At 42.3% G+C, this 8,272-nt stretch overlaps 1 protein-coding gene across 1 annotated transcript in view; it reads right to left on the bottom strand.

Moving 5' to 3' along the window:
* Pik3ca (phosphatidylinositol-4,5-bisphosphate 3-kinase catalytic subunit alpha) overlaps window positions 1-8,272 on the bottom strand; it is a 69,045-nt gene that overhangs the window by 30,461 nt on the left and 30,312 nt on the right. The window lies entirely within an intron of this gene.

The following is an 8,272-nucleotide window of genomic DNA, read 5'->3' as shown; positions in this document are numbered from 1 at the left end:
TTGGTTTTTCGAGACAGGGTTTCTCTGTGTAGCCCTAGCTGTCCTGGAACTCACTTTGTAGACCAGGCTGGCCTCGAACTCAGAAATCCACCCGCCTCTGCCTCCCGAGGACTGGGATTAAAGGCGTGCACCACCACGCCTGGCTCCATCTTAAATCTTAATGTGTGCATGTGAGTGCAGGCGCCTGTAGAGGACAGCGGGAACAGATCTCCCTGGAGCTGGAGTTACAGGCAGTAGTGAGTGCCTGATGTGGGTGACAGAAATAAATTCTTTTCCTCCAAAAGAGCAGCACACACTGAAAGCCATTTCTCCAGTCCTTGTCACTTCCTTTCTGTTGGAGGGGGCTGGGTTGTCTGTCTAAGTGATACTTTCAGACCACTCTGGGGTTTGGTTTGAGAAAAGGTCTAAGACAGTCCAGTCTGGCCTTGAATTTTTGATATAACAAAGACTAGCCTTGCTTGATATTCTGATGCTTCTAATTCCACCTACTGACTGTTGGGGTTAGAAGTGGCTTCCATTCTGTTTTTAAAGGTGCATGTGTGCGTATGTAACTGCAGAGGCCAAAAGAGCATCAAATTCACACAGGTATAGCTGAAGTTACAGATGACTGTGAACTGCCTGATGTGAATGCTAGGAAGTGAACTCTGGGCCTCTTCAAGAGCACCAAGTGTTCTTAATTGAAAATCCACCTCTCTGGCTCATTTGTTTTGGTTTTGGTTTTCAATTTTTCAGGACAGGGCTTCTTTCTGTGTAGCCTGGATGTCCTGGAACTTACTCTGTAGATTGGGCTAGCCTGTGCTTCCCAAGTGCTGGGACTAAAGGCTGGTGCCACTCCTAGCCCCCCAATTTGGTTTTTAAAGTATATTGTTACATAACAAAATATCATCAATTATTTTCCTTGAAGCATGGTGATTAAGCTGTGCCAATTCTTAATATTCTTTAGATGGACTGTTTTAGATACTGAAGGACCTACAACTAATTCTCTGTGTCACCCCACTTCGGATTAAGTACTTATAATATTTTAAGAATTGTTAAGCATTATAGGATTCAAAAGACTCTCAGTTTTAGATGACAGCAGTCTTGGGGATTCATTTGGAAGATACCATTAAAACCTTTAAAATATACAAGCTTACAGTTGTTGAGATGGCTCATTGGGTAAAAGTGCTTGCCATGGAAATCAGATGACTTGAGTTCAATCTCTGGATCTCACAGGGAACCAGTTCCCAGAGCTGTCCTCTGACCACATCTGGACAATGTACCAGTGCTCCAGTCCCAGCCCCCATACACACATGCCTTCCAAGGCTCCTCTTAAAGAGAAAACAGAAGGCAATTTCCTGCTGTTTCTAGGGTTTCTTCCACTCAGTGAGACTGAGAAGTCAAGCAGCACAAAAGTCAAGCAGGAGATGCCAAGTGAGAAGGTACCGGGGAAGGGAGAGACAGCAGCAAGGAAGAGGGCACGATGCTCTGTCAGAGACCCTACTCAGGTTCAGTTTCTAGCCCACAGAAGCTCATAACCACATCTAATTCAGTTCTAGGGAATCCAACTCACTCTTTCTCTGGCCTCCATCAGCACCAGCCATATACACATGCACAGACATACATTCAGATGAAGAACTCATACACATGAAAAGGCCCAAACATCCTACTAATGTGGTCACTCTATCATGTGGCACATGATACCAGCACACAGGAACTAGAGATACTGGTTCCTCACCAAGGGTGTGGTTCTGTCCCAAGACCATGTTAGGTGCTGGATAGGTAGTGTCTTAGGTTTTATTGTTGTAAAAATATGACCATGGCAGTTCTTATTAAGGAAAAAAGGCTGGCTTATAGTTCAGAGGTTTAGTCCATTCTTGTCATGGTGGGAAGCATGGTGGTGTGCCAGTAGACTTGGTGTTGGAGAGGTATCTGAGAGCTGTACATCTAGATCGGCAGGCAGCAGGAACAGAGTGACAAGGGGTCTGGCTTGAGCATTTGAAACCTCAAAGACCATCCCTACTCAAAGACCATACACACACTTCCTCCAACAAGGCCACACATACTCTAACAAGGCCACACCTCCCAATTGTGCCACTCCCTATGAGTCATTGGGGGGTCATTTTCATTCAAACCACCACAGTAGGTAAGGAAGAATGAGAGGCCTTCATTAGAGGAAGTTCTGAATTCCAGAGCAGAAGAAAAGCTATGGTGAATAGATCCTATAAACAGTGTGCCCCGCTGACTCAATGGAAGTAGGAGAGAAGATAGCCTACAGAACATAGTATAGAAACATTGGAATTAAACAGGGAAGGGAGGGAGGGAGGGGGGAGGGAGGGAGGGGGGGAAGGGCATGACACAATCTACAGACCTGCCACCCTCAGTTTCAGGTTCACCAACATCTAACTTATCCATCCATCCTACACTCCTGTACTTGGTTCTCCTCTCCACCTTCATTCCTACCCTCAGTAGAGACTACTACAACCACCTAAATGTCCAAGGCAGCACGACCTAGACTAAGATCCCAACCTACTTAGATATCTGTACCACAGCAGTTCTCAAAGATGGACAAATGGTCATGAGGTGCTCCACAGTGACAGCACATCAAAGGTGGCAAGGCAGAGGAATCCTGCAATCATTAACTTTCTGTAAGCCCTGGGAAACAACAACTGGAAGATCATGACTAAATATAAGAAAAATAAATTATTTTTTTTTAATTTTTAAATTTTTTTTATTTTTTTGGTTTTTCGAGACAGGGTTTCTCTGTGTAGCCCTGGCTGTCCTGGAACTCACTCTGTAGACCAGACTGGCCCCGAACTCAGAAATTCACCTGCCTCTGCCTCCCAAGTACTGGGATTAAAGGCGTGCGCCACCACTGCCCGGCAGAAAAATATATTTTGGAAGTTGAAAATACCCTTCAAATTTACAGAAGAGATCCATTGGAGCAACCAGATTTAAATGTAACAATTTTGTCTCTCATGCTTTTATTTAAATGTGTACAGGTATACATGCACCTGTATGTGGGGAAACAGTTGTTGGCATTGCTATCTTCCTTAATTATTGTCCACTTTATTTTATAAGGGTTTCACAATGGCCTAGAACTCACCAAGTAGATGAGGCTGGCTGGCCTGCAACCCCCACAAATCTGTTGATCATCTCCTTTCCAAACTATGCCATAATGTGCAGTTTACTGTGGGTGTAGCGCTCAAACTCAGGTCCTCAGGTCTGTAGCACAAGCACATTTACCACTCAACTCTTTATCTAGTCCCATGTATCCCCTATATTTTAAAAGAAAATTCACCGCCTAGTAAAAAAAAAAAAAAAAAAAAAAAAAGCCCAGATAAATCAAATCCTGTGCACTTAACTGTAACTTAAATGAAAGTTTTAAAAATACATTTAACTCCTCCCTCCAAAACAAATGCCAAATGAGTACTGACTTTCTGCAAGAATACAAAAGTTAAAATACAAACAAAGCTAAACCACAGCCACACTTAACACAGTAGCTGTTTATGTTGTTTGTTTGTTTTTTGTTGTTTTTTTACTGACTAGTGCTCTAGTGCTATAAAGTCCACATCACAGAATCACTGAACACCTGTTAACACAATAACCCAGAATCTCATTTGTTTTCTAGGAACAAAAGGGAAAGCTAATAGGACAGACAGGTTGTTGATTTTATGGCTTACTGTATAATGGTATGGTTACAGGTAATTTTCACAATCTAACTCTCTTTCCATTGATAAGCAATGTGATCCTAGCCATAATCCCTTGAAGATTCTGGAAAACAGGGACTGACTAGCTTCATAGAAATAACTAGGACATAGACCTTTCTATTTGTTTGATGGTTTCTGCCTTCTCGTGGCAACCTTACTCAGAACAAAACTGCTATCCCAGAGCTCACACATGAAGTGTAAAAAAGGCAAAGAGACCTTACAACTAACATTTCACTGCTATGTTGGCAATAATCCTTTGGAATGTAGGCACTAACATTCTACATACACGTAAGTAAACCAAAGATCAGAGATGTAATCATCTTTCATTAAGGAGAACTTCATTTAAGGAGGACTTTCATTTAAGGAGGCTGCTGGAGATTAAATCCAGGGCCCCACACATGCAAGCATTCTATCTTTGCTTTTTACACCAAGTTTCATTATATAGTCCCAGGCTGGCCATTAACTAGCTATGCAAACTAAGCAGACCCCAAACTCGGATACACGCTACTAAAGAAGGGGATACGTTGCTGAAAAGTCCATTGGTTCCCGACGTTGAGACTATATGTTCATCCTTATACCACAAAGAGCTTTTGAGGGAAAGATCTTATTAGCCCAGGCTGACCTTGAACTAACTACTCCTACCACTATGTCTCATGTGTCTTATTAGCCCAGGCTGACCTTGAACTAACTACTTCTACCTCTATGTCTCATGTGTCTTATTAGCCCAGGCTGACCTTGAACTAACTACTCCTACCTCTATGTCTCATGTGCTATATTAGGTTCGTACTATTATGTCCACCTGAAAAACAAAGACAGAAAGGAAAAAGAAAATTGGCTTTGCTTACCCTAGTATTCTATTTACATAAATAAACTGTTCCATTAAGGTGGTCTCATTTTCTTAGAAGCATGTATATGTAATTTATTCCCTCTGTTGGTGAGTCACACTCCTCATTATCAAGTTCAACCACTGTTCTGCCCCACAGCCCATGGCAAGCTTGTGAGAACTGGAGGACTACCCCATGTCTTCTACCACAGGACAGTCACTTCTCGGCTTGGGCCAGCTGCTGGGTCACTGCAGCACACCCTTCTACTACTCATATTATACACCAGACTATGAAGCAGAACTATTACCCAACTGTAGATTGGGAGTTAACATAACAGGTGAACAAAGCAGACTATCTCTGACTTTAGAAATAAATATTTAAAACATATTTTTACAAATACATATTCTATCTGCATCAGAAAGACATGAGCAATAAATAAGCCATCTGGAAACATCTATCTGTAAGCTGAGGTACATCTATGCTGTCTGAATTGGCAGCCTAAGCATCCAAGAAACCACAAGTGCTGAAGCAAGCAAGCACCTTGTATTTTCTGGATGTACATGGTCCACACACGCAGAAGGTGCAAACATTTTTTTGAATAGCCACTATGTATTTCTGATTCTTATGTATTGGCATACACAAGGTACTTCCTACAATTATTCTTAAGTCAATGGGAAACAGCATTTAGTTTTATATCTCTATTACATCTCTTTATTTGGCTACTAGCCTGAAAATAGAAATATACTTTCCAAATCTTTAAATTTCCAAACAAGTCTTTAGTTTGACTTAGAGCAGAAGAATTAGAGATGTCCTTGTGGGTTGCTACAGAAGCAATGTGATTCAAACATGCTTAATAAATAGTCTGATTACCCTAGGTAAAGATTACTGTAAATATTTTGAGTTAATTAATCCTGTCCTTAATGTTACCACAGCCTCTTGTAGTGTTTATATTGTAGCTTTACAGGCTCATTAAAGTAATTTATAACCATGCCTAACTTCTTACTAGATTGTGACTTTTCCAGGGTTTTGGGAAACGTGGCACACAAAATAGAAAAAAAACAAAAAACAAAAAAAAAACAACCCAATAGAAAATTAAGTAGAAAACTAAACTATAAAATTATTCTAGGAGGTCCCCTGCACATATGTAGCAGATGTGTAACTTGGTCTTCATGTGGGTCCCCAACAACTGGAGGAAGGGCTTTACCCTGACTCTGCTGTCCGCCTGTGGAGCCTGTCCCCTAACTGGGCTGTCTTGTCAGGCCTCAGTGGGAGAGGATAGGCCTAGTCCTGCAGTGACTGGAGGTGCCAGGGTGGGTTGGTATCCAGAGGGAACCTCCCCATTTTCGGAGATGAAGGGGAGGGGAAAGTAAATGGAGGGGCCATGAGGGGGAACTGGGAGGAGGGAAGCACTGTAAAGTAAATAAATTAATTAGTGGGGGAAAAAAGAAACTATTCCAGGGAAAACATCAAGGGCTGGAAGAAAGCAAGCAGTTGGGATGGTAAGCAAGAGGCTGAGGGCATCTAAAGAGATTAGAGTGCTCTGAGGCCAGCTGCATGGCGATGGGATGTCTAATTATAAACACATCCCATGGAGGGGCGATTCTTGGGAAGCAAGTGTCCTTCAGCACCATGTTCTGAGTCCCAGTCTGGCCTCTAAGATTTCCTTTTTGTAAGAGCCACTGGGCAGTAGCTGGAACAAGTCCAAAGAGACAGCTGTGATATGCACAAGCTCTGGAAAGATGCTCCGTCCACTTCCTTCAGAATGCTGTCCTTCACTGACCTTTACAAGCTAACCATGAGAAAACAGGTTTTCAATGACACACAAAGATCCCTAGACTAGAAATCAAACTCTCATGACAATATGAAGGAAACTCTAAACTCTTAAGTAAGGGCTGCAATTTGTTTTCATATTAAATTCACATTCACAGAACTATAAAAGGCATTATAAAAATATATTTCTGTAACTACTGCACCAAGAAACCAAAGTTTCCTGATGAGGTCAATAGGTGGCTTAGGAGTGTCTGTGTGTTGCTTTTAAAAATAATGACAGTTAGTATCTAGGTGAGCAGTGTGTATAAAATGTAGATTTTACAGGGTCTCATGTGGCTCAGGCTGGGTTTGAATTCACTATGTAGAAAAAAATGACCTTGAACTGCTGACCCTCCTGCCAACAGGGCACTAACCAGGTCATCCAGCTAAGACATAGACTTTTAGGACCATGACCTGAGCAGGCAGGTTAGAAGATTCTAATGTGATAGCAAAATCAGTTTCACTTCAGAGCTACTAATGAATACAAATTAGTACAAATTAGTAATACTGGTTTTAAGTTGCTAGGTAAATCATGAACTTAAAAACACACTACTATACGAACCATATCTTGAAATGAGGGGTAGAAAATTTTAATTTAATTTTATAGGCCAAAAGTGTGGCTTAATGATAAGAGTACTTATTTAGCATGCTTAAGGTTCTGGTTTGACTCCCTACAAAACTGAAAATGCAAGGACAATAACAAAAGCAAAAGCAAATTTCAGTGTGCACTAAGATAAACTAACATTTAAACTCCAAAGGAGACTAAGCATTAAGGCAGCTGGAGACAGAGCTATGAGATGTAGCACCTGCCTAGCAGATGCCTAGACTGGATGTCAATACCCAAAGTAAAAGCAGGGAAGGAAGAACAGGCCAGGTGAAGGCTTAAGAAATGCAATTATGAGGAGAGTGCAGAAAAGACAGGGGGACTTGATACTAGCACATGATTTTAATTACACAACGTTCTCCTCAGTGATGGTTTCAGTGCCTGGAACCCCCGACTCCCAGACAGACAGACAGACAGACACACACAATGAGAAAAGGAAAACATTCATAGCATTGCCCTAAGTGTTTCTCAAAACTGAGTGACAGACATCTTCTCTTGTACTGTTGGCAATCACAATGTTGATCTGGCAATACTTCCAGGCCATGGAAAACATGTAAATAAATTCTACCAATTTGGTTTGCAACAAGAAAACAACCTAAATAGAGACTTGTTGGGCTGGAGAGATGGCTCGGAGGTTAAGAATGCTAGCTAGCTGCTCTTCTGGAGGTCCTGAGTTCAATTCCCAGCAACCACATGGTGGCTCATAACCATCTATAATGGGATCTGGTGCCCTCTTCTGGCACACAGGCATGCATATATGCTGGCAGAACACTAAAATAAGTAGGTAGATAAATAAAAGAGAGAACATGCAAATTAAAATAAGAAGAGGAGGAGGAAGAAGAGGGGAAGGGGGAGGGGGAAGGAAAGGGGACGAAGAGGAAGTGGAGGAGGAAGAGGCCTATGGTACATACAGAGGAGCTGAGTTTGGTTCCCAGCATTCACCATTCACACAGGCAGTTCACAATTACCTGAAATACAATGGCCTCTTCTGGCCTTTATGAACACTGCACTTAAGTACACACGTGTACACACACACACACACACACACACACACACACACACACACACACGCGCGCGCACATGTGTGCCAGCCATCAAAAGAGAAATCTTTTTATTACACCCATTTTGTGCATGTGTCTGGGTGAGCATCTCAGAGCATGCGTGCAGTGATCTGGATACCCTTGTACCGTGTGGGGTCCCAAGGACTGACTGAGGTCAGAGCATGCGTGCAGTGATCTGGATACCCTTGTACCGTGTGGGGTCCCAAGGACTGACTGAGGTTAGAGCATGCGTGCAGTGATCTGGATACCCTTGTACCGTGTGGGGTCCCAAGGACTGACTGAGGTTAG

The sequence above is a fragment of the Mus caroli genome, chromosome 3 (genome assembly GCF_900094665.2).
Source record: "Mus caroli chromosome 3, CAROLI_EIJ_v1.1, whole genome shotgun sequence".
In the NCBI taxonomy this organism is placed as follows: domain Eukaryota; kingdom Metazoa; phylum Chordata; class Mammalia; order Rodentia; family Muridae; genus Mus; species Mus caroli.
Note: the sequence above shows the minus strand (reverse complement) of the source record. Positions and strands in the feature narration are given on the sequence as shown.